Source organism: Acinonyx jubatus, chromosome X (assembly GCF_027475565.1).
Source record: "Acinonyx jubatus isolate Ajub_Pintada_27869175 chromosome X, VMU_Ajub_asm_v1.0, whole genome shotgun sequence".
Taxonomy (NCBI): domain Eukaryota; kingdom Metazoa; phylum Chordata; class Mammalia; order Carnivora; family Felidae; genus Acinonyx; species Acinonyx jubatus.
In genome coordinates this window covers 33,633,753-33,660,369 of record NC_069389.1, presented here as the reverse complement: position 1 = coordinate 33,660,369, position 26,617 = coordinate 33,633,753, and the positions used below count along the sequence as shown (strand labels likewise).

At 45.3% G+C, this 26,617-nt stretch overlaps 1 long non-coding RNA gene across 3 annotated transcripts in view; it reads right to left on the bottom strand.

Moving 5' to 3' along the window:
- Nucleotides 1–26,617, bottom strand: part of LOC113597566 (uncharacterized) — a 267,813-nt gene that overhangs the window by 110,709 nt on the left and 130,487 nt on the right. For 2 of the 3 annotated variants that reach the window (XR_008290078.1, XR_008290081.1), the window contains one exon: nt 18,999–19,083. This is a non-coding gene — a long non-coding RNA (uncharacterized LOC113597566). The other variant, XR_008290082.1, reaches the window with a different exon arrangement.

Sequence of the window (26,617 nt, the reverse complement as noted above, 5' to 3'; positions counted from 1 at the left end):
TGTGTTTACACTACAACCAGTCAAGTTTTCTATTACTTCCAGCTAAACACTACCCTAACTGACACAAGGAGACAGATATTAATCAATATAAAAAATAAATGTATCATTATAAATACTAATAAATGCCATACTAGGGAAGTACAGAGCACCATGAGAATGTACTCTGAGACACCTGACCTGCTCTGAGAGGCGAGTCAGGCTTTGTTGAGGAAATGACATTGAATCTCAATAAGTAGGGGGCCGGAGTGAGATGCCTCTTGGTAGCTGAAAAAAATTGCACGGAGGTGGGAGGAAGCATATACACTGGGGGTAGAGAAAGAAGGATGGTGCACACAGGCGCAGAGGTAAATCAGCCCCTGGAGATCAAAACTGTGACCTTAACCTCTTTGCTTAGTTCATTAACCAACAGAATTGACTAACCACAGCTAGCTAACCACTCAGGCATCACCAAAGGGGAAGGAATGCAAATGGAAGTTTCCCCAGGCCTGGCTGAAGTGGAAAGGAAATTAGGGTCACTTCTGATTACTCACATCAATAGAAGGCAAGGAAAATCCCCAAAGGGAGTCAATTGAAAAGTACTATGGGTGAATACCCAAGATGATGAGTGTCCAGCACAACCTGAGCTCTCAATAAATGTTTGTTGAATGGCTGAACAAATGATGTCAGTGAAAGTAATTTCAAACTGTAAAATGATGCACTCATCATTACCTCCAGTCTGCGATGTATTGTACCATACTCAGCGCTTACGGTGTCGTTTACCAAAGGTAACAATAGAAATCCTTTTACATTCTTGTCAAGTACAAGTCTCAGGGTGCTGTCTTCCTCTTAGCGAATCTTAGCTTTGTGCTTTGCTCTGCAAAGGGGGACGCTTTCTCCATCAAAACTCGTTCCTCTGAGTGCCAGCCTTTCTTCTCCTGTAGCACGCCCAGTGCCCACACGCCTCTTTGAGCCGGCACACAGTCAGCTCACAGAACAATGGAACAATGGAACATCTCCACACTCGGCTTGGCGGAAGCTGAAAGCAGGAAACAGTCCCTGCCATCCATGCTCCTTCAGCTTTAGGATTTCAATCCTTCAAGCTGGCCCTCCTGGCCTCCAGGAGCCACTCTTTTGATCCCGAGGGAGGACATACAGAGCACAGAAACATGGGTTTCCTGAGTGCCAACTATGTGCCAGGAGCTACCCATCTGAACAGTTAAGTCTCCCGACAACCCTGGGAATTGTGATTTCTTCTGGTCGATGAGGACCCTGAGACACAGAGAAATTGAGCAACACGGCCAAAGTCATGCAGTAAGTCGGTGTCAGAGATGGGACTCAAAGCCAGGCCTGTTGGCCCCGGATGTGTGTGTTCTCCTTCCCCCTAGCAGATTCTCCCCATCTTCTGCATCACTTCCTGTTAAAAAATGATGGTTTCCAACCCTGGTGAAGTAGCCATCTGCCCAACCATCACAGACAAATCTTCAGCACTGCCTCTGGAAATATCGCTTCTCTCTCTTTCGACTTCTCTCACCCGGAAGGTAGCAGTCTCTCTTTACCCCGCCCCACTTCTCATCATCCTTGCTCCAGCCCACCCTCACCCCACAGGGCCCCATGCACAGCCCCTTTTTGCCACACAGCACTTGTCACCAATCTCGCATTGCACCAGGCTCCAGTATGTCTCTCCCCCTCCTCCTGAATCACCCACCCCGTCCCATACCAGCTTCATTCCTATTTCAGGGTCCTTCTATCCTTCCAGCGACCCTCTCCCCCAGGAAGCCTTCGCCTACACTCTGGCCACATGGCCCTTCCTCTCCACACTCTTACAACCCTGGGCTGTAATTTCCTGTCCATTGCTTAGTCTCTCTCCCTGGCCAGGGGATTCTGTGAGGCAAGAAAGGACTCTGCCATCCTGCTCACTGTTGAATCACCAGACTTTGGGGACAATCACAACATGCAACAGGCACAGAGTAAATATTTACTGCAGTCACACTATAGTGGATTCATTTTTTATTTTCCACATAACTGTAAGCTCCCGGAGGACAGGGTCCCAGTATTTTCGACGTTTGGATACCCAGGACTGGGGACAAAATCTGATCCAGGATAAGGAAACATGGAGGTCCTAACATGTTTAACCTGGAGAAGAGTTAACTGAGGAAAGAAGGCGGGGGGACCCAATCACTGTCTCTCGATTATCTGAAAGGCTGACAAATGGACTAATATAAAGCTACTCGAAGTCTGGTCCAGGGACCGGCAGCATCTGCAATACCTGGGAACTTTTCAGACGTGCTATCTCTCAGGCCCCACCCCAGACCCACCGAACCAGAAATTCTGGGAGGGGACCCAGTGCTACGTTAAACCGTCCTCCAGGGAATTGTGATGTGTGCTACAGTCTGAGAAGCCTTGGACTAATGGTAAGCTTATTCTGGATTAAGATGGAGTCAGTTTTCCATTTAATTACACAGAAAATTCCTCTATGAGTCTACCCAGTAATGGCAGAGGCTGCCTCACTAAGTTCCCTGCAGCTCTATATGTCCCAGAAAGGCAGGGTAACCTCGCATCAGGCCTCTGTTGAGATTATTTTAAATTTATTTATTTATTTTGAGAGAGAGGGTGGGGGAGAGAGAGCCCATGAGCTCTCATGCATGAGTGGGGGAGAGGCAGAGAGAGAGGGAGACAGAGAATTCCAAGCAGGCTCTGCAGTGTCAGCACAGAGCCCAACGGGGGCTCGAGCCCACGAACCATGAGATCATGACCTGAGCCAAAATCAAGAGTTGGATGCTTAACCGACTGAGCCACCAGGCGCCCTTCTCTGTTGGAAGTTTATGCCTTGATAATGATATTGTTGATCCAGCCAGGAGACAGATATTGGGGTAACAAAAGCCCTTCAGAAATTTCCCATTGATCTCTGGCTTGTAGGATTGGGGCTCAGGATGGTTAGGGTGGGGGCACATTCCTGACAGACCAGGTCCACCTCGCCACACGCCTGGAGCCTGAGGGTTGGGGGAGTCAGGTGGGCAAAAGTGACACAGGCAGAAAGAGGGCATCCATATTTGTCTTTTTAATTTGAGAAAGACTTTCTGGTTGCAGAAGGAAGGTAACCTTGCAGGTGCAATAACAGAAGTGCCAAAAGTTAACATTTATCAAGCATTTACTGTGTGCTAGGCACAGTGCTAACTTGCTTTGCAAGGATTTTTCTCATTTGATGCTTCCAAGAACCCTATAAAAATCACTAATATTATCTTATTTGAGCTGAGAAAATAAAGTGAGAAAGGGGCAAAACGCCTTCTCAGAACATCACGCTGATCATAAGGGCCAGAGCTGGGATTTGAACCCACGTAGTCTGGCTTGAGAATTTGATTTCATAATTTTGACTCTGTGCTACCACAACTTCCTGGTGCTGAACACCCTGAGCGCTTAAATGTTAAGTGTTCAGGATCCCGAAGGCCTTTGGCTGGGGCCCAAGAGATGTCCACACAGTGGAGCTGGGGGAGGGGAGTGAGTGATGGAGAGAACTGAATGAGCCAGGGTGAGCTAAGATATAAGGCAGCAACACACCCTCCCCCAACATCTCAGTGCCTTAAAACAACGAATACTTGTTTCCTGCCCCCCAGAGAATCCGTCACCTATGTTCCTAGCTGAGCTGCTTTCTCAGGAACACTCCTCCCACCTAGGTCAGACCCAGGCACCTTCCATGGTTGGCTCTGTCCTCCACTGGAGCCCTGGGAGACTGTCTGCACCCTACCGGCTGACTGGAGAAGACTGGGAGCCAGGGGACCTCCCAAGTTACTTGAGGGGCCAAGCCTGGGAACCAAGTGGACCACTCCCCCCACCTTGTACTGGCCAGAACCAGTTACATGACCCTCATCAATGCAGAGGAGCTGGGTACCTAGGAAGACAGTGAAAGGCAGGTGAGCACCAGAATTATCATTGCCACGGAGAGACTTCTTCAAAATGTTTATTTATTTATTTCGAGAGAGGGGGGAGTGTGCAGAGAGAGGGGGAGAGAGAGAATCCCAAGCAGGCTCTGTGCTGTCAGCACAGAGCCCAACGCAGGGCTCGGTCTCACGAACTGTGCGATCACGACCTGAGCTGGAATCAGGAGTCACACGCTTAACTGACTGAGCCTCCCAGACGCCCCCAGAGATATTTTTTATTCTCATCCATGAAAGGGCAAACCTTGTCATCTCTAGACATGCCCTCTAAACTGCCGGGCCCATGAGCTAATAGATGTAAGTTTATACAGAAATTATATCCATGCACTTAAGCCAACATATGTATTAGGTACTCAGTTTGATTTCTTCATTTATTTAGGTAAAGAAATATCTACTGAGATAAATGTCATTATTTTCTGCTTCCACCCTAATGGACTGTCTTGGCACCCCCTGGCATTGTTATGCCCCACTTTGGAGACCTCTGCCCCATAACTCTGAGAGCTGTCCAGGGGGAAGGCAGTTTTGTGAGCCATAAAAAAGAGTTCCCAGAGCGCAGTGATCTCCCACAGATGTCCCAGCACAGTAGGCAGAAATGGGCAGAGAGCAGGGAGGGGCTTGCTTTGAACCATTCTGTGTTTCTCCCTGTGGAGGACTCCATCCTCTTCCCCTCTCCCTCTGCCCAGATCTCTGGCTCAGGTACAGGCATGGCATAAAAACCCTCCTATTAGGTGGGAGTAACTGACCCCCTCGACTCCCTCTGACGCTAAGGTTCTACGATTTCATGAACACATGGGGAGGGGCTGCTGTGGGGTGAGAAGTTGGACGGCTGCCTTGCTTCCCTGCTTCGCTGATCTTCCAATACCACAGGGGAAGGGTCAGGCTAATACACTTTGAAATCTGAGTTACTGGTAATATACGGTCTGTGGGTATGAGCTGGTATGAAATTCAAAAGGACAAGTGGGAGGGCATAAAGGAATAATAATAGTGATAACTAGCATTTACGAAGTGCTTACCATTTGCCAAACGTGTTTTAAGTACTTCACCTGCATTAATACACTATAGTCCTTTGAAACAGATATTGTTACGAACTCTGCTTTACAGAGGAGGAAACTGAGGCACAGATAGTTTAACTGAAGCATGTGGAGGTTTACTAAGGCCCAGTGTGGCCCACTAACCAGCAGCATTGGCCCCACCTGGGAGCTTACGAGAAATGCAGAATCTGGGGTGCCTGGGTGGCTCAGTCGGTTAAGTGTCCAACTTTGGTTCAGGTCATGATTTCAATTTGTGAGTTCGAGCCCCGTGTCGGGCTCTGTGCTGACAGCTCAGAGCCTGGAGCCTGCTTCAGTTTCTGTGTCTCCCTCTCTCTCTGCCCCCCTCCCACTCATACTCTCTCTCTCTCTCTCTGAAAAATAAACATTTAAAAAAAAAAGAAATGCAGAATACTTGGCCCCACCCAGGACCATTGAATCAGAGCTCTCATTTTAACAAGACCCTCCCCCGCCAAAGACATTCACACATTAGAGTCTGGGAAATGCTGGGTTAGTGGGCACAACAAGGTCTTTCTTATTCAGCCCACATCATTAGTGGCCTTTGTTTTAAGAGATGGTTGCCTGTCCTTGCGCTGAAGTTAGGCACCTGCTGAGCTAAATTCTTTCTATGTTCTAGAAGAGATATCTGTCATTCCCGAAGGCAAAATGTTAGGTTAGGATGGCCAGCATTTGCTATTGTAAAAAAAAAAAAAATCATCATTTTCCAAAGGGAAGAGCTTATAAAAATATTTGATTGGTTTCTACTTCTCTTTCCAATAGCTCTAAAGCAACAGTGGTTAAAAATGAGACTCCAAAATCAGTTGGCCTCATTCTACCTCATCAGCCTGTCTTAGACTCAGTTCTTCCTATGTATGATGGGGATGTGTGTAAAATGGGAACAGCCCATGCGACTGTCACGAGGACTAAATAAAATAGTCCATGTGAAGTACTCAGTACTGGGAACACATAGGTAATACTCAGTACAGTCAAACTTAACTGTTACGAGGGGTGATTAGAAACAATGCTAGCTCAGGTTTATAATCTCAACTCAAATTGTTCTAGATGCCCTGGAATTTGCTATGTGTGATGTAATCTCAAGACACAATGAACAATTAATTAGTTTAAAAGCTGTTATAAAAACAGTTGACATTAGAGACCCCATCTTTCCCCAGGTCAAAAAAACAAAAACAAAAACAAAAATGTTGCACAACAACCATATATTGAGGAACAAATATTTTCACTTTGAAAGAAGAACTTAAGAACAGTTTATCTTCCAGATGATTCAGAGCCAGTTTGAGTGTTTACCACTGTATTGTTTCATCTTGTTCTTTCCAGAGGGCAGCTGATGAAATTGGTACATTAAGTTATTTTGCATAGTATTGCCAAAAATGCTGAAAGATACCGGGTGGTTTTTTTTCCCCCAAAATTGTCAGTGATAAATTTAGATAAAAAGGAACATGCATCCAGGGTGTGTGGCTACTAAAAACAAAAACGGGAGCTATCAGTGACCCTAAACACTTTTCTTCTTCTGTTTATAATTATACATACCATTGCATCTAGAGTCGTTTACATTTACCAGGGAAGGTGTTAACAGCAGTTCACGCACACCCATTCCAGAATTACTTCACCTAATCGGTAAGATTCTTAAGCAAATTTTTGTTCATGTTGGCCACCAGGACAACACTCTCACAATCTACAGAAGTGACTGACTGATGTGCAGTGAGTGGCCAGCTTTCCTGAACTGGACCCCCAATGTGGAGAGAACACAGTCCTGAACCTACTCTGGACTGCTGGAGCTACTCTGGGACCTCACACAACTCCCTCAACCTCTCTGGGCCTGCCTCAGTTTCCACAGCTTTAAAGTAATCATTCAGATAGTTGCCCCAACTCCCTCGCCGTCTTCCTCTTGTAGTGGAGTAGATGAAAGTAATTCACAAGTTCTAGGGTGCCTGGGTGGCTCAGTCAGTTAAGCATCCGACTTCAGCTCAAGTTATGATCTCATGGTCCATGAGTTCAAGCCCCGCGTTGGGCTCTGTGCTGACAGCTCAGAGCTCAATGTCAGATTCTGTGTCTCCCTCTCTCTCTGACCCTCCCCTGTTCATTCTCTGTCTCTCTGTCTCAAAAACATAAATGTTAAAAAAATTTTTTTTAAGTAATTCACAAGTTCTAAGCCGAAGGCATGTATAAATTTTGGTCAACTCATGTTTGTTTTACTTCTTTCATGTTGTTCAGATGTGGAGAGGTAAATGAAAACTATTTTTCTCACTCACTTGGAAGACAAAGAGAGGTTTCATTCATTATCCTTTTCTATTAAAAGTGTGTGTGTGTGTGTGTGTGTGTACGATGACTTGGAAGAGAAAAGAGGCCAGAAGTGTAAGAAGGAGGCACAGACACAAACAGAAAACCACTGAAATCAGTATCATTAAGAACCTCAGTATCAGCACCGACTAGCGGTGTGACCTTGTGTAAGTCATGCCCCCTCTTGAGGCCTCAGTTTCCTCACCTGTAAGATGAACAAACCAGACTACAGGATCTCTGGTGTCTTCTCAAATTTCAGCGATCTATGGTGCTTTCCCCAGTCAGGATCGACAAATCGGTCAGCTCCCCCACACAACGATGTTGGAGGAACCAGCTCACAGAAGCAGCATGGAGCCAGTCCACAGCCTGTCCACCACCTCGTAATATCGGGCTACTGCCTGTGCATGCATGGTGGGCCTTTATGGTCCCATAGCAGACCAGGAGTGGTGGCAGAGGAAATGCCATGAAGGAAGAAGGAAGGAAGAGGAAGACAAGTCACCAGGATGTGACACTTACTACTGACAACGTATACCACAACTTGTAGTTTGCAAAGTATGCTTACAAATCATACCTGTCGTATTGGCATCATGATGAGGGTGAGACCAGGACATTTACTGCACAGGCTCAGCACATGCTTGTCGTAAAAAATGAATGAATGATGGCTCTCATTTCATCCAGTGAGGCAGGGGTGGTTATTTTCCCCTTACGTCGATGCAATTCATAAAAAGTAGCTGATTGCCTAAGGTCGCTTAGCTGTTGAGATGAGCTGTGATTTGACAGTGTCCTTCATGTCTAAAACCTGTGCTTGTTCCCCATGTCATCGTCCACGCTATGACAGGCTATCGAGAAATGGCCACAAATTGCTTGCAGCTCCTCCCGTCAAGAAATTGAGTCTTTTTATCCACCTGCTGAAGTCTAAACTTGGTCACTTCAACTGCTTTGGCCAATGGGATATTGGCAAAGATGATGTAAGCAAAGGCTTGAAAACTACTTGCATAGTGAGGCTTGCTCTTTCTCACTGCTGGGAAGTCTTCCATTACCATGTGAAGAAGTCCAGGATAGCTCACTGGAAAATGAGAGACCACGTGGGCAGAGAGGCTTGAGCAATCCTGTCTCAGCCATCCCCACGGAGGCTCCAGGCATTTGAATGCGACCACTCTAGACCATCCAGTCCCAGTTGAGCCAACTCAAAGCAGAAGCCACAAAATCCTAAGCAGAAAAATGATTGTTGATGTAAGCCACTAAATCTGGGGCTGATGTGTTACACACCAAAAGCCAACTGACACAAATAGGATCATTCCACCCTCAGTGCTTCTGATGTTACGTGGTTACTATTATTTTATGCTGAACTACCCTTCTTTTTCACACTTACAGCTTCGAAGTCCTTCCTCACGCGAACACATACGCACACACTAGAACACACACACATGCACACGGATGCTCACGCATCCTTAGATGCAACAAACCCAGGTAAAAGAAAGGACACCGGCTTTTATTAAATGCTTCTTAAGCACATGAAGTTGGCTTCCTCTGGTTATAATTTGCAGTCAGGCCATGGTTGCCCTTTGCCTCACCGTTGACTGGCTTTGGCGGGGAAGCCTGGAGTAGATAAGCAGAGAAAGGAGATGGGGAAACAATAAGGAGGAGAAAAGGGGTCTCGTCTCAGGAGTCTGGCCATTAGCAGGCCTCAGGGTTGATCACGGGGCCACAGTCTCATGGCCTCTGCCAATAAAGTGCTCTCAACGAGTCAGCTTGAGGCTTCTGACCCAGGCTACCTGGCATAAAGGACACCACCCACGACCTGAGCAAGCCAACAATTTATGTGTGTGGGGATATCAGCTGACTAGCCCAACTGCAGGTAATTATTCAAAGTCCAAGGTTACAGTAAAGAAAGTTCATGTCTTTCTAGAGCCTGGCATCTCTTGGATTGGCACCATCAGGTCCTGTCTGGCTTTTCAAGGGAGAGTTAGCAGCTGCCAACTGGCGGGAGCCTGAGCCCACAGCTGCTGTTCCTGCCACCTTCCGTGGCCTGTCACTCAGGCCATCGCTATGCTCTGGTCGCAGTCACAGAACATCTGCAATTAACCAACCGTGAGGGGCCTGCTAACTCAACCAGTGAGAAAACAGAGGTGAAAAAAAACCCTGCAGGGATGAACAGAACAAAAACACAACCCAACGTGCTGAAGCCTGGCAGAAGTGCCAAAGCGTACAGGAATAGCAGAGCCACGGAGCAGGCAACGCACAAGGACCTGTGCCCAAGAACCCGCCTCACACATAGTAGGTGCTCAATAAATACGCGTGGAGTGAGCGGATACAAATCAGCCCAGCCTGTGTCTGTTCTCAGATCTTACTGCAAATGCATCTGGCTGTCTTTGCTGAAACCTGCCTTTGCTTGCAAGGCCAACTCTGACCCTCAGGACGAGAGTTACACCAGGCCACATCTTAACTGCTGGCACAAATGTTTCCTGACTACCTTAGAGACTGAGATGTGGGCCATCAGCTTCCTCTTCTAGTGACTTTGGTGCAGACTAGATCAGATAAATTAGTGCCTTCCATCTCAACTACACTGCTCGATGCAAACAACTTTACGCACTAAGGCAGGGGTTAACTTACAATTCCCTGCCTCAAAATAAAGATTTACGTACGTGTTTATTTATTTATGCCTCATCTCCCTGCACAAAAGGTTTAAGACAGCAATGGAAAAATATCAAATGCAGCATTCTGTTTTCAAGCTGACAAGCCTGGAGAAGAAGGAAGCTTTTTTTTTTTAAATGTTTTCCTGGCAGCCTCTTTTGACCTACACTTGGCATTCTGTGTAATGTCCATGTGTAAGAGATTGCAATGGTGGGAAGGTCATGGGTCATGCGGTGTCAGCTCAGCCCACGCAGGGGGATGTGAACCTCCAGGCAAATCAGAGCTGAACCTCTGGCCAAATGAGGTCATGGGACGAGAATGTCAATTCTAGAGAATGTATGTTTTCTGGTTTTACAATACAATTTGGGGAGGTGAAAGATCGCGTCATTACAAATTCAATAGAGTTCAGAGCAGAGGGCAAGGAAGGAGGGGGGTGGGGGTAATGTTGGCCAATTTATCAGGCTCCAAGTCTCCACATCTCTATTTGCGCAATCAAGAATGATCATAGGCAGCTTCCGGGGAAATACTGCATGCCCCAACATTTTCAGTTGGACAATTATATGTTTGTAAGTTACCTACAACTCCACGGGAGGAAGGACAGGCAGACAGATGACCCCCCAGGCAGGCTAGATGATAAAAACTGGCTTAAGGAGGTTGCCTGGGGCAGTTGGAAAGAATTACCTACACTGTTAAGGATGACAAAAGGGAAGGAGAGGCAGAAGATACAGTCCTGAGCCTGGCAATGATGGCAACTGGGCCAGAGGTAGGCTCAGAATTCCAGACACAAACTGCTCCCCGAGCAAGGCTCATTTTCAGTTGGTTGACTCGTTTCTCTTTAACATGGAATTGTTTTCAAAACGAGAAAAGTAGAAGGAATTTCACAGTGAGCATCCATACACCCACCACCTAGATCCTACAATTAACATTTTGCTACAATTGCTTTATTTCTTCTCTATCCCTTCACCCATCCGTCTGCCCATCTTATTTTTGAATCCATTTCAAAGTGCGTTGTAGATATCAGTTCACTTCCTCCCAAATACATCCATATGCATGCCATCAATGGTTGTTCAATATTTGGTGTTTTTTCCCCCGGAGATTAAATTTATACATAATGAAACGCACATATACATCTTAAATTACTATTTGATGAATTCCAACAAAGGCATAAAACAGTACGACCCAAACTTCTATCAAGATAAAGAACATGGCCATCATCCAGAAAGTTCTCTCATATCCCTTCCCAGTAAATCCCCGCCCCTAACAATCAGGGGCAACCATTGTTCTGATTTTTTAACCACCATAGATTAGTTTTGTATATTTGAAAGTCTTATAGATGGAATCATACTGTATTCACTCTTGTGCAAGGTTTCTATCAGTCAACACGTTTTTAGAATCCATCTATGCTGTTGTGAATATCAGTTGCTCATTCCTTTTGATTGCTTAGCAGAATTCCACTGTACAAATTATCATGTTTTGTTTATCCATTCACCTGTTGATGGTTATTTTGCTTGTTTTCAGTTTTTCTGACTATTCTGAATCATTCTGGATTGATGGAAATACAGGAGTTACAAGGTCTAAGTCCAACAGGCCTGTCAACTCATATATATACACAACTTTCAACTGTCCTCTGGTTAACCTTGTGGCTTACCCTGTTAATTGTCAGAGTTTAGACTTGAAATCCAAAATAACTTACAACTTAGTCTGACTTACATTCAACGGTGTATATCAATTTCATTGCCTCATAAGCTAAGAGACAAAAATGAGAAGTAATTCACATAAATAGAAATATCAGTACTAGTTTATGTCAGCTGGGGTCTGGGAAGGTGGAGTAAACTTATCTTTGTGGTCTCTGAGTCCTGTCCTCACCAGAAGGAAGAGTTACCCATGCCTATATTTCTCATTTATCCCACCAGGACAGATTTTCAGGACACAAGCAGCCCCATCTAAAGTCAAGCTAAACTCAAGACCCCAGTGTCCATGAGGTCCCGGTTCTCCAAATGCTGGTGGAAGAAATCTCTTGTGCTCTCTCAGAAGAAAATACAGAAAACACCTTTATCTTTTCCATACCTTTGCCTTCCATTCTCTCCTCAACCTACTACAGTTCCACTGCCAATCTCAGTACAGTGTCAAATAACATGTGCATCCAGAAGTTTCCACTGGACTTGGCATCCATCAGCAATGTTAGAGAGGAAAGTTTCAGCGAAGTGTCGGGGATGGGGAGGAGTTCAGCATGGCCAGAGAGAAACTGAGAGAACAAAGCCTAGGAAGAGAGGGCCCTATGAGACAGAAGCTGGCACAGAAAGGAAGTTTCTGGAAACAATCCTCACCCACGTTAAAGTTCATCTAGGGCCAACCCAGTTTGATCACCACCTTAGGTCTCAGGGCTGCTGTCTCTTCACTTCTGTTTGGGTGAGAATCTCGGCACTCTCCCCAGACCGTTCTGAGTCTCGGAAGAGCATCACCCGTGTCTTCTGCAGCAACCTGGGACTAGAGTGTCCTCCTCTGGTCCTTGCCCCAGCCAAGGAAGGCACTGTCCTCACTGGCTGCCAATGCCTTGACAGGTATCATCTTTGCTCCCCTGAGGTCAGTGATTCTCTGGCCCCTGGAATTCTTCCCTTCCCTACTGACCCCTTCCATCTTGTTCCAGTTGCCTGAAGAGAGTTCATTTGCAAATTGCCAAGGCTGCTTCTGGCCTCAGGTGAAGCTGGGCTTCTTGCCTATTATTTTAAGCTCCCAGCCCAGGCTTCGCTGGCAGCCTGAGACTTTAATGGCAGTTTTGCCACGTTCCCTGGAATCCATGAGGCTGCCTTGGCCTCCTTTATACATCACTATCCCTATTCACTCCTAATTCCATCTCTTCTCGTTTTAAAACCTTCAGGCTCCATGTCGAGTTTCTCGCTCAATTCCACTTTCCAGGTAATGGGAAACATCTAGTTCTCGGTTCGTTTGTAGAACAGATATGATTAACATGGCTCAAATGCATTGAACGATCCTCAACAGATCCTATACCACCCGTGTTCTCCCTAGTGACGCAATCACATTTCTCCACCACTGCTGCACACAATCCCCATCCCCACACCCGAGTTGTGTGTGCTCTCACAGTCCTTACGTGGCTCACACACAATACCGAAATGCCTTCAACACATGATATCAAGAGCAGCTAGAGTTTCTACTAAGGGAAGATTCCTCAGCAGGGACATCATTGTGCCCATCAGCTATTGTGTTACGATGTATGATGCTATCGTGTGATATAAGCGTGTCACTTGGTTTGTTTACTGTACTGGGTTCCAGAACGTCATGTTTCCTGTGTTTGTTTCTCATAGCTTCTTTTCTGAGCTCTTTGCTACTGTCAGCTACCGGTTCTATTCACTGGTGTCATTGTACCTGTCGGTGGCAGCACCGGCCACCCCATCTTCTAATTTGGTGTTTCTGATGAAACATGTTGGGAAAAGGACATAGGCTCCAAGTGATGACACATCACTTGGCACAGTGCCTGGAATATTACAGGTACTCAAAATACGTTTTAAAATATCATGAACTAAATAAAAGAAAAACTGTCCCAGTACAACGCATAAAAAGTCTAGACAAAATACAACACTATCCCTCCCCTGGTGTTTTTTTTAATCTTTTTAATGTTTATTTTTGAGACAGAGAGACAGAGAGACAAAGAGACAGACCGTGAGTGCAGAGAGAGAGGAAGACACAGAATTGGAAGCAGGCTCTAGGCTCTGAGCTGTCCGCACAGAGCCCGATGCAGGTCTCAAACTCATGGACCATGAGATCATGACCCGAGCCAAAGTTGGATGCTCAAGCGACTGAGCCACCCAGGCACCCCATACCCTGGGTTTTTTTTAAGAAAACAACACAAAGCTTGGCTTGAAAAATTGAGAAACCCCCAAATTCCTGATTAGAAGAGGGAAAGAAAAGCCAGAGCAGCAAATTTATGCTGGTGCTATGGAACCCCCCAGAAGCTTCAGCCCAGACATAGGCCCATGGGGACTGGGATGGAGGCTCTAACACCCTCCCACACGCAGAAGCTGTGGCTGCAGTCCCCTGCAAAGTGGGAGCTCAAACTGAGGGACCTGTATGGAGCTTGAAGCCTCAGAAATCTTTACCATCAAGACTACACAATCACACTGGTTCATTAAAGCAATAAAGGGGGGCACTTGGGTAGCTCAGTTGATTAAGCATCTAACTTCGGCTCAGGTCATGATCTCACGGTTTGTGGGTTGGAGCTCCGCATTAGGCTCTGTGGCGACAGCTCAGAGTCTGGGGCCTGCTTCAGATTCTATGTCTTTGTCTCTCTGCCCCTCCCCCACTTGAGTGTGCGCTCTCTCTCTCTCTCTCTCTCAAAAATAAATAAACATTAAAAAAAATTTTTTTAATTGGTCCAGGGCCTGGAAGACCCTACAGGCTTGGCAAAAGGAAGTGTGGAATCACTCTGAAGACTGCAAGGACCTCCACAGAAGGAAACAAAAGCTAAAGATAGACTCACTATAAAAATAAATGACTAGCTACACAAGGAAATGAACTACCTTAAGGGATAGTTGGCAGACACAACAAAGGGGAAGAAGAGAGCTTGACTACTGGAAATAAGAAAAAAATCTGGAGATGAATAGAAAATAGAGATCCTGAAAATGATGAAAAAGATACAAAGAATAAATGGGCATCATAATTAAAGCGAAGGATAATAGAAATAAGGAGCAACTTGATTTGAAATAATAAGAAAATCTTGTGAGAACAGTCATGGAAATTTTGGATGAACGTCATAATTTAATGGCAGAACCGGACGGAGGTAACTCCTGTAAACATGGGCAGCAGGAGGAGACTAGGAGAGAAAGAGAGTGAGGAATACAGAACATGTAAAATCAGGACTACAGAAGCCTTGCTGCTACACGCAGAGCTCACAGAATGTGGAGGGACCACACTCTTGCATTTGAACTTGCATGCCCAGTATTGGCTAGTCCGACTATCGGCTAGCCCAGTATCGACCATTCGGCTAGTCCCTGGCACAGAAGAGGGTCTCAAGAAATGCTTCTTGAATGAATGCAGTAACAAATGAACAAGCTATAGGTAAAAGGATTGATGAATAATGGAGGAGAGGCTTCCAGGCAGCATTCTGGACTCAAGTTTTTCTTTTCTCTCCTAAAGCCCCAGGTATCTACCCAAACTCATTCCATCTTGGCAATGGCAGACATTCACAGGCCAAGGCCGTGTATAGACATCCAAAGGCAGCAGACATGTCTGTGGAAAGCGTTTCACAGTACGGCCTGGCTGAGTTCATGACTTTATAGACTGTGGCCATACTGAGATCTTTATTCCAGTCCTGCCTGGACTGAAGCAAGAGTGCAGACAGACAGAAGGAGCAAGGGCAATGAAACACAGCTGGGGAAGTCCACGCGGCACAAAGCAGAGGGTCTCTGGCCTGAACATGGCACAGTTGCCAACAAAGGGACGGAACGCACCGTGACCTTAATGGCTCGACTGGTCGGGAGAGATATGATCGGTCTGGCTATTGTCCGAGTGGACCTAGCGGCACGTGAATGTAGAATCGAGTCAAAGCACCACGAAGAAGCAGGTGACAAAAGATAAAGGGGACCTGTTCCAGAATCAGCCCAACGCTGCATCCATTGCTCTCTCATAGCTTTCATGGGAGGGATGTAGCAATCGGTACCCCCAAACCCCCAAACAAACAAAAGAAAACCACCACCCTGTCATGATGGCTTGAAATCGTGTTGGTGTCTCGGCTTAATTTAACAATTTCCTCTTCTATATATGTTCCACTCCAAATTTAGGATCCAGTTGTTCTCAGTTTATCTTTTAGCTTGCTAGACAATCCACTGGGTTTTTTCCAGCCCTCTTTCCACTCAGCAATGTGCCCACAGCACTTAGATAAGTCAAGATACTAAGCCTGCGGAAGTAGTTCCCACAAGTGGAAGCAGCAATAGACTGTTGCTATAGGCAACGCAAAACACATCTCATGAGAGGTTAACACTCTAGAATACAGGAATCAGATGGTCACGTTTCTGTGCCTGCTGCACCCACTCTGGGAAGTGAATCACACCAGATGACTCTCTGACCTTTAGCGTTTCCTTTTATACAGTTAGGATGAATGGAAGGGGTTTGGAGCATTGGTTTGGGGATCAGGCTGACTAGAGTTTGAAGCTGGGCTTTGCCAGGTAGTAGTTATGAGACCTCAGTGAGTTACTTAACTTCTCTGAACTCATCAGCAAAGTGAGGCTCGACGTATTGTCGGTTGATAACATCAGAGACCATGCAGTTCCACTGTACTGACCTCACGGGGCAGCCAGGAAGACAAAGCACCATAATGATAAGTGTGATTATAACTCTCCGAGATACTCAGTGTACCATGAAGAACACTCAGAACATTCATCGCGGATTTTTTTTTTTTTTTTTTTTGGTGCTCAGCCATAGATAAAACTCCAGAGAGGACAATATTGTTGAAGCAGGGCTTTGAGAGAAGCAGGGGTTTGAGAGAAGCAAAAGCCCGCAGCAGAAGTACAGAATGTGTGACACGTGCCTCCCCCCCCCCGCAGCTCACCACATCCCCACAAAACAAAAACAAAAGCTAGCCCAGACCCCAATGCGTAGACTCCTACATGTGAGAATAATAGTACCATGCTTTCAGAGAATACACATGCTCAAATGCACGCCTGTGTGTCAACAGAAGTTACCTCTAGGGTGCGTAATTAAGCATCTGTACGTATGATCATGTGGTAGACTGAAGGCGGTCAAAATTTCTTCGCTATCCCTCCCATCAAGAGGCGACATCCGTGTCCCACCTGTTGCTTTCGGGCTCACCTTTGTGACTTACGTTCTGGGACTTCCAAGGCTAAGTCACGAGAAGCCTTACAGCTTCTGCTAGATCTCTTCAGATGCTTGCTGTAGGGAAGCCAGTTGCCGTGGAAGGAGTCTGCCTGCCTTGCGGCTACCACGCTAGAAACCACACGTGAAGTGACCCGATAGAGAGGCCTTGAGACGCCATGAAGAAGGAGAGAGAAATGCCCAGCCAGCCCCTAGGCCTTCCAGCCATTCACAGCTGAGGTCCCAGGCATCTCGAGGTTAAGAGTCAGGTTTGCCTAAATCGTGGATTCAAAAGCAAAGTACGTGCTGTTTCTCTAAGCCACTGACTTGTAGAGTGGTTTATTCCATAGCAACACATAACTGGGAGAAAATGCATTCCTTTATCCTCGGAACTGTTTACAACTAACACGTGTTTCTTTTTCCAGTTTGAAAATAAAAGGGAAAAATGAAAGAGAAAGTTAAAGAAGAAAGTCTTTTTGAAAAGAGAGAGGACATCTCCTGTACTCATTTCATTTGACCAGCCTTTCCAACAACCGTCTCTTAACGCTTCATTCAACTTGGAGTGTCATAGGCTAGTCGGTTTCCTCTTCTGAAGAAAACCACCATTTGATGCCTCCTGTCATCTTATAGAAAACAGGTCCTGTTCTAAACAGCTGCAAACACAGGGCAAAGCCCTTCAGAGATTCAGAGACAAGAGCTCAGTCTCCTTCAGGATGGCTAAGCCATTTTGCATGTGTCCTCACCCTCTTCAGTTTTGCCATACCGTCATGGTTAACTGACTCGCCTCAAACCTAGCTAAGAACAAAGCAGCAACTGCTTTAGAGTCTAACCCGGAACCATCATGGTGTGACTTTGGAGAGGGCCAACCTTCCCTGTTAAGAATGTGGCCTTTAGGATCTTGGATCAGAAGGGATCTCAGAGAATCTTTACTTCTGCAAGCAGGGGGAGGGGAGGGTGTTCATGTCACCTCTTGGCTTCTGCCTTCATAAAACAAAGGGGTCCAATTGGATGGGTTTTTTAAATTTTTTATTTATTATTTTTTGTAAGTAAGCTCTACACCCAACATGGGTTGAACTTACAACCTCGAGCTCAAGAGTCCCATGTTCTACTGACTCAGCCAGCCAGCCACCCGTGACCTGGAAGGATGGCCTTGAAGATCTCTTGAAGCTGCAAAGTTGAATGCTTGAAGCTAAAGCAGAAGCCTGGATCTTGCTCTGAAACAGGTCAGACAAATCAGTGGTGGAAAGAAGTCTTCCATGGCGTCATCACAGGCAGAATGCTAAAGCTTCAGTGTGACCTAACAGGACATTCTCTCCTTCCGCCATCCCCTTTAGCAAAGGACCTGAATTCCCGCGCATAAGGAACCATTCGGAATAAAGGAACGCCAACTTGGCATAGACTTTGTATTCTCTGAGGGGAATAAAGTGTAGTTGCCATTTTTCAAAGGGAAGATGTGGTGTGTGTGACATGCTGAAAGGAGCTGATCTTTGGAAATGATTTTCACTGCTTCTTGGGGAAAGAGTGGTTTGGTGTTTCCTGGTATCTCCTGTACAGGCCATTTTAGACTGTCTACCAGCCATCCCCTCCCCCCACAGCAAGGCCGGAAGAAAGCAGCCGACAGAATGAACCTCTCCCCCGCCCCCTTAGCGCAAGAATTCCCTCATCAGTTAAACAGAGAATCAGCTTTTACCCAGTGAATTCTAATGAGGCAGCCTGCTCAGCTGTCAGCAGCCCTCCCTGCTGAAGAAGACAGCAAGCAAGGAAAAAGATGGCCCACGACGCTTGGAGCAGCTTACCTTCCCGTACCAAGGGACGTGAATGCCAGAACGGCCTCCGTTACGGCTGGGCTCATAGACAAACCCAGCAACAAGGAGCACTGGAGTCAGTTACTCTGGGCCCAAGGACTCCCACAAAACAAAGCAGGTATGGAATGACGATTGCAGGAAATGGATTAAGATAAATCACGAGTCTAATGAAAAATCTAGGCTTACACATACCCACATATACAAGTGCCCTTTGAGGGCCAGCTCTGAGGCGGGGGACATTTCAACCTTTGACCCAAGGGCAGCCAGTTGAAGGTCTGTGTTGATATTAGTTGGGAAAGCAGGGGAACCATTTACCAAGATGGTGCTAAGAAATCAGGAACCAGGCTGGAGGCAAAATGGCAGGGTCCTAGACTGTTGTTGGCCACTGGTTTTATCCCTTGAGAAAAGACAGGTAAGCACCAGGTCTGTGCTTCAGAAAGAAGGGAAGGCACTGGGATGCCAGCAGCGCATGGACCGCAGGGGTAAGCATAGCATACCTTTCAAAGCTATCAGTCTCGAGGGCATTACTTTGAATATTTTTTGTTTTTAATTTGGAAGCTGTTCTCCAGTTGTACAACCAACCTGTGAGACAGAAGCAACATACAACAAAATTTTAGGCACACAGTTCCTGAGTTTCAGCAAATGTATACATCCATATAAACGCCACCACAATCAAGAAATAGAATATTTTCATCATCTTCCAAATTTTCCTTGTGCTCTTCTACAGTTAATTCTCCTTCTAGCCCCAGGAAACCACTAATCTGCTTTCTGTCACCACAAGTTAGATTTGTCTTTTTTACAGGTTCATATAAATGGAATCATAGAGAATGTGCTTTGTTCTTTTGCTCAGCAAAATGGTTTGAGATTCATCCATGTTGGGTTTTTTATGTTTTTTTTAATTTATTTTTGTGTGAGAGAGAGAGAGACAGAGTGCAAGCAGGGGAGGGACAGAGAGAGAGGGAGACACAGAATATGAAGCAGGCTCCAGGCTCTGAGCTGTCAGCACAGGGCCTGGCACAGGGCTCAAACTCGCGAGCCGTGAGATCATGATCTGAGCTGAAGTCGGAGGCCTAACCAACTGAGCCACCCAGGCGCCCCTCATCCATGTTTTTTTATGCATCAGTTCATTCCTTTTTATTGATAGTATTCCACTGTATAAACATAGCAAAATTTTTAAGAATATTCTCCTGCTAATGAACATTTAGGTTGTTTTGAGTTTGGGCTGTTATGAATAAAGCCACTACAAGCCTTTGTGTTCAAGTCTCTGTGTGTTGCCAGGTCTTAAGGTAAGGCTATGTTTAATTTTTTTTTTAATGTTTGTTTATTTATTTTGAGAGGGGTGGGGAGGGCAGAGATAGAGGGAGAGAGAGAATCCCAAGCAGGTTCCACGCTCAACATGGAGCCCAACATGGGGCTCGATCCCACTACTTCGAGATCAAGACCTGAGCTGAGATCCAGAGTCAGACACTTAACCACTGAGCCACTCAGGTGCCCCAGGCTATGCTTAATTTTATGAGAAACTTCCAAGGTTTTCCAAAATGGTTCTACCATTGTGCATTCCCACTAGCAAGAATTTATATTAAAACAAATGCAAATGGATTTGAGCTACACAATATGGGGATTCTAAATCCAGTTTGTAAGCCAGAGTCAATTTCCCATTAAAGTCTCTTAAAGGCATTCCCCCAAAGTACCATACACATATTTGGGGGTTTGTAATTCTGTACCGTAACATGTGGGGATGCACATATATTATATATACAGTAATATATGTATATATTATTTATAGTAATAGGCCACTATATTATGTACAATAGAATTCTATACAGTAAAAGGTAGAGATGGCAGAGGTGGAGGAAGGATGTATCTTTACCGACATCCATCATTGGTGATGGTTCAGAGAAGAATATGAAACTTTCGTGTTTTTCAAGTTTGAGTAACACACAGACCTTCTTGAAGAACAATTTTTCTCTCGGATGTTCGCTCTTGAATAAAAGTATTTCATGAAAATAGTGCTCATTACATGCAAACACAAGACCCCAGATTCTTTCTATTTTAGCTTGTCTGCATCTTGGAAACCCTTAAACATTTACAAATTAGTGGAACTAGAACTATAACAGCAGAGCAATTCCAATTAACAACATTGATTTAAAATAATGGATAATATTGTTTTCCTGAAATTCAGCTGCAACTGGCATTAAGTATGAGAGGGGACATTATGCCTACACAACCGCAGGTCAAACAATGGCTGCATTTTCCCAGTGCTTTGCAAATTATTTTCCAATTACTAGGAAACCTTTGCTCGAGCAATGTGCATTTGGCACAAATGCTTCATTAACATATAAGGTCTGCCTTTGTGGTTTTCCTATTAGGCCAACACAAGTTAAGTGGAACTACTTAGCACCAGTTCAATCATACACACACACACACACACACACACACACACACCTGCTGTGAGACTGTTCACTATAGGGGGTGGGGACTGTGTTGTTTGGTCTCACCATTATATCCCCAGAAATTGAGGGATGAAATCCCCAAACAGAAACTATAAGACTGAATAATTAGGTCAAAGAATTTTTTTAATGAGACTGTTATCTTTTTAAAATTGTCAAATAGTTGGGGCCAATTAGATAAAATATCAAGTTTTTTTTTTAACTGAAACCCTCAAATTCCCATTTGGGTTTTGGCAAGTGTGGACACACTCAGACACAATCTGCTGCTCTTCTGTGGGGACAGCCTGGGCAGACAGTGAAGCCATGAGGACAAGAGGGAAATTAATCAAGAAATATCAAGAAAGCCTGGGAATATGACATAGCTAGTGGTGTGTCATTTGTTCAACAAACAAATAGGAAAGCTCAAGGGAAATGAAATTTCTCAAGACAGAAGACCAAATGCACCTTGTCAGCAAATGTGGCGAGGAAACAAAGAAGCAAAATTACTTCTGATGGAAGGATGGTCAGGGCAGGAGTTTAAGGAACACTTGAAAAGAATACAAGAATAAGGGATCTTTATCCCTTAGAATTTGAGCAGGATGCTACATTTCTGAAGCATTTCCACATATAACTCCCTTGCACAGCAAATGAGGTAATTGGTGGGGTTTTTTTGTTTCTTTGTTAAGTAGGCTTCCCGCCCAGCCCCAGCGCAGAGCCCAAAGTGGGGCTTGAGCTCCCGACCCTGAGATGAAGACCTGAGCTGAGATCAAGAGTCAGATGGATAACCGACTGAGCCGTCCAGGTGCCCCACAGATGAGGTGATTGTGAGCTTCCACTTACAAAAGAAGATACCTACACTCACAAAAGTCTAATGCTTTTCCTATAGTTACAAAGGGAGTCAGAAAGAGAGGTCTCCGAAGAGGTCTCTGAAGTCTCTTGCCCGTGGTCCATGCTGTTGCCAATATTCTGGAGATCAAAGATCCAGAGGCAATATAGGCTAGTGGTTAAGTGTGTGGGCTTGGAATCAGACAGCCTGACTGGGGAAGTACCTGGTGGACCCCATCCTCTGCCTTGTTGACACACAATGAGATAACACGTGTGGACGGCCCTCAATGCCTGGCACAGAGTCTGCTCTCGTTAAATGTAGCCATCACACTTTTAATGGCATGTAGGTGATGCAAACCAAAGTTGATGGGAGTGGGTGAATTATATGTAATCATTGGTACTGGGTACCAAAGCATTCTGGGATAGATAATGGTTTAGAAAAAAATTTGACAAAATAAAAGAATTTAACAACAACAAAAAGGATGAGCTACAGAATTTTGACTAGTAGACAGTGAGGAATAATAGTTCTTACCAAAGGGGAACAAAAAGAGAATTGGGGTCCAAACTGAACAGTGAGATTAGACTGGCAAAGTCAACATTCACAGTTACTCTTTTATGTTGCCATTCAAATATCTCATGTTTAAAAGAAAGATTAGTTGATAGATGATTTAAAATTGCATCTTACTGTGAATGTAAGAAGATTCAAATGAAACTCATAGGTACATTCTGCATACTATATTAAGGGGAAAATGTCTAATGGGTGGATAAAAGGCACATTTTGTAAGGCTTTTCTTAAGTCATTTCAATTCAATTCTAGTCTATTCCAAAGAGCCCATTTATTGAGCATCTATGTGCTCATGTTGGACTGCTTTGGTCCTGTGTGCTAAGTACTTTGCTAGGTCCCGGGGATCCAAAGTTAAAAAAAAAAAAAGCCCAGCCTTGGCCTCTCAGGCTAGTAGCCAATTCAGAAATATGCACACATAATGCCAGGTCACTGCAGCGGTGCCATTAGATGGCCTGTCTCAAGGGCTGGAGTACCCAAATGAGGACATTTGATAGACTGAATCATTGGCCCCAATTTTTCCCCACTCTGTTATTATACACCTACATATACAACATTGCTATGGCTTTGTTGTGGGTGAACTACTTCTTTGTCCCTTGACTTTGGGCTTCACTGTATGGCTGACTTGGACCAACGAGATGAACAGAAGTGACATGAGCAGAGGCTTGACGTGAGCCTTCCCTCTTGTACTTCTCACTGCCTTGAAGGAAACATACCACATATATTCTGCACGTACTGGAGGATGAGAGACAAGGGGAACGGAGCTGGATCCGACCTACATCCTGGAACCAAACCCAGCTGAACTCAGCCTTTATCAGCTAACCTCTAGCCAACGCGCAGACACTTACGTAAGAAGTAAATTCTTGTTTTAAGCCATTGGGTTTTAAGGTGACTTTTTACGCAGCATGTGGCAATAGCTGTCCGAGATAGGCCATGGGGGATATAACAGGGATGGGCAGGAATAGAGCTTTATTGTGGTTCTTCTCTGCCGACATACTACCCATTTCTCTCCCCACACTCCCTCCACAAAACACATAATAAGCATGGATCCCAAAACAGGGCTATAAGAATTCTTGCCATCGCCGGTCCTATAAACAAGACTTTCATTGGGGTTGTGTCAGGGCAATGCAGGGCCCCTGTATTAACCACTCCTGAATGTTTCCAGGATGAAAGAATGGAGAATAGAGTCCCAAACCTCATCCAATCTGCATCTCCCTTTCTTCTTATTCTTTCTTAAAAGCAAGTGCAGGGGCACTGGATGGCTCTGTCGGTTGAGCGTCTGGCTTCGGCTCAGGTCATGATCTCACGGTTTGTGAGTTCGAGCCCCACATCAGGCTCTGTGCTGACAGCTCGGAACCTGGAGCCTGCTTCGGATTCTGTGTCTCCCTCTCTCTCTGCCCCTCCCCCACTCATGCTCTGTATCTCTCTGTCTCAGAAATAAATAAACATCAAAAAAATTAAAAAAAAAAAAAAAGCAAGTGCACGATGCAGGTCATAGCAGCCCATTAACCATGAAAAGCTAGAGGTGGATTTCCTAGGAGGAATGGGCTTGTCTGGGGCAGCTGTGGCCCAATTTGGAAAGTATCCTGCAACCAGGGGTAAATGCAGAGCTTCAGTCATGGATGAAAAACATGAACTTCTCTCTCTCTCCGGCAAGTGGATAGATGCTAAGGAGAGGCTGGGGAGGGTTCACAAAGGGTGGGCAGGGTGGGGACAAAAGTGATAAGAAAAGTGATATATTTCTCACACTATGAGAAATATAGGACTATTCCTTCCATACGTTCCCTCCAGAACACAGAACAATATAGGGCGATACACATTTTAGAGGCAGAGGTTTTTGTTAGAAGTTTTTGTTAGTTAATTTAAAAAAGAATTTAAGAAGAGGGTTTCCAACTAAGGCAGATGAGTCCCACAGTATTAATACAGTTAAGCAAATATTGGAGGATCATAGGAAATGAGGTTGAATAAATTACACGTTTTATCAGACATCTTTGGGCTTTGAAACTGCTGACAGCCCACTGCGGAATATTAAATCTCACATTTCTCAATTTGCCTTTTTTATTGATGTTGGGGAGGAGATTGTATATGAAAAAATTTTCTTCTCCCGACATTTATGAAATATGTGTACATTAACGTATGTGTAAATATTTATTTTTAAGTATGTCTTTGGGTTCACCCGGAAGCCAACCATAAGACAAGGATTTGGGTGCAGGTACTTTATTTGGGAGGGGAACCCAGGAAGCACTGGTTGGGAAGTGGGGACACTGGTTGGGAGTGAGACAGGCAGGGAAAAGTGTTGATACAGGGCTCATTAATGATCACAGTGGGAAGTCGGGGCTCAGCCCTGTTAGGGACCTCTGGGAGATGATATGGATAATTGTTCTACCCGAGAGAAGGGAAGGCATAGTATCACAGCTAAATCCCATCCAATATTGGCTGAGGGATGCTACCAAGGGGGTTAACACCGCAGCCTTTCCAGTCTGCCCCACCAGCAGGGCCTGAGGAGAGAACCTTCAGGCAGAGAGCCGCTGGGTAGAAGCATACGATACCACTAGATGTCATAGGACAGTGAGTGCGAAGGGGACCTAGGCCAGCCACCAACAGTGTGTGCTATAAAATGCATACTTTAGATCTAGGTGTCAATGAGACGAGTTACATGTTAAGTTAGGTCTTACAGAGACATCCGCTGGCCTAGCCCACCAGTATGCTCTTTTGAACCACGCGTAGAATCAGACTTCAGTTGCCAAAGCTTCTTAGTTTCTGGATGAGGAGAGAATCCTTCAAGGAGCCGAAGGAGCCCAGGAGGACGGGAAAGCAGCTGTTTACAACTGCAGCCTAAGGATTTCCATGTTTTCACAGCTAGGAAGGTCGTACCTGTGTTTATCTGCCGACCACTGGCCCCGAGTTAAGCAGACTATCCACAGACACGTTAGAGTGGGATGCACAATCTGCCCACCTCAAACATCCTTCTCCACCAGGCTGCCTCTGGTGGGGGGCAGGGGAAGGGGGCTGCAGGGTACTGTGGCGGATGGAGGCCCAGCTTTACCTTCCCAGAGGGGAAGGAAATCACAAATTCTGTAAGAGTAATGGCCCTAAGGGATAGGGGTCAGAGAAGGCTTCAGGAAACCAGCCAGGGGTTCTAGCCTTTCTGGGTTGATGGGTCCCTTTAAGATTAGCGGTGAAAACCATGGATTCTTTCTCCTGCTAAAACCAAACTTGTTGCACAAAACAATGCACATTACACTAAGAGCCTCACAGTCACCAGAAGCTTAAGCTACAAGGTGACAGGAACTACTCAAATTGTATATGTTGTGATTTGGGGCACTTTCAGAAAAACAAACTTTCAAATTTTAGAAAATTCCCCAGGAAACAGTCTCTTCTTATTAAGATGACCTGTCCCCCGCTGGCAGCTCTCATATTAGGTCTACAGTTGCCAAGAGCCTCAAGTGGCAGGAAGGATTCCAGACGCTAATTCATGCGTAGATCTGGTAGCTTTCTTCCAGCTCCCATGCAAACCGCAAACCCTGCCTAGCCAAACTGGGTCAATCAATGCCACAGAGAGGTTATCTTGAATTAGAAATTAGATGGAACCAAGGAACATACCTAATCAATTAAGCATCACGTAAGAAAAACTGAAGCATTAGAAGTAATGACAATGGCAGGGATCTTGACCCCAAAATAGAGGGCTTGTCTATCCCTGACCCATTATTTAGAAAGTTGCTGTTCTTGGAAGTCAATAGCGCAGAGGGAAATGTAACTCAGGGAGTCAGGCAGACCTGGTACCACATCCCCACGGCACCCAGAATTCACTGTGACACTGGGAAAGTTAGGCTATCTCTCCCATCCTCAGTTTTCCCATCTGTACAGTGGGTGACTATGCCTTTCCTTACAAGGATGATGTGGGAGTTAAAATGAGAAGTGGCAGTGCCTAGCATGTCTCTGGCCTTCATTTCAGTGTATCTTGGTTCTCTTTACCTTATTATCATACCAGTCATGTCCTGAAACAGCAGAATGGTACTCAGAGTGAACAACAAATACTTTCTTCAAGTATTCCTGTGTTCGTGTGCTGTGGAAAAACTGTTCAGACAGGTCAGATTCAATTACCACAAAGTATCTCTGGAAGAACATCTTTACATTGAGAAGAGCTCTAAGTCTTAGCTGATAGTCTCTTTATTTCAACCTATAGTTATCAAATTAGAGAGCCATAGACAGGCGCCAGAAGGAGTAAGCAAAGAAGTAATCTCATCCAGCCCCTAATTTTATAGTGAGGGACATGAGGCCCAGAGTATGCAAATGTCTC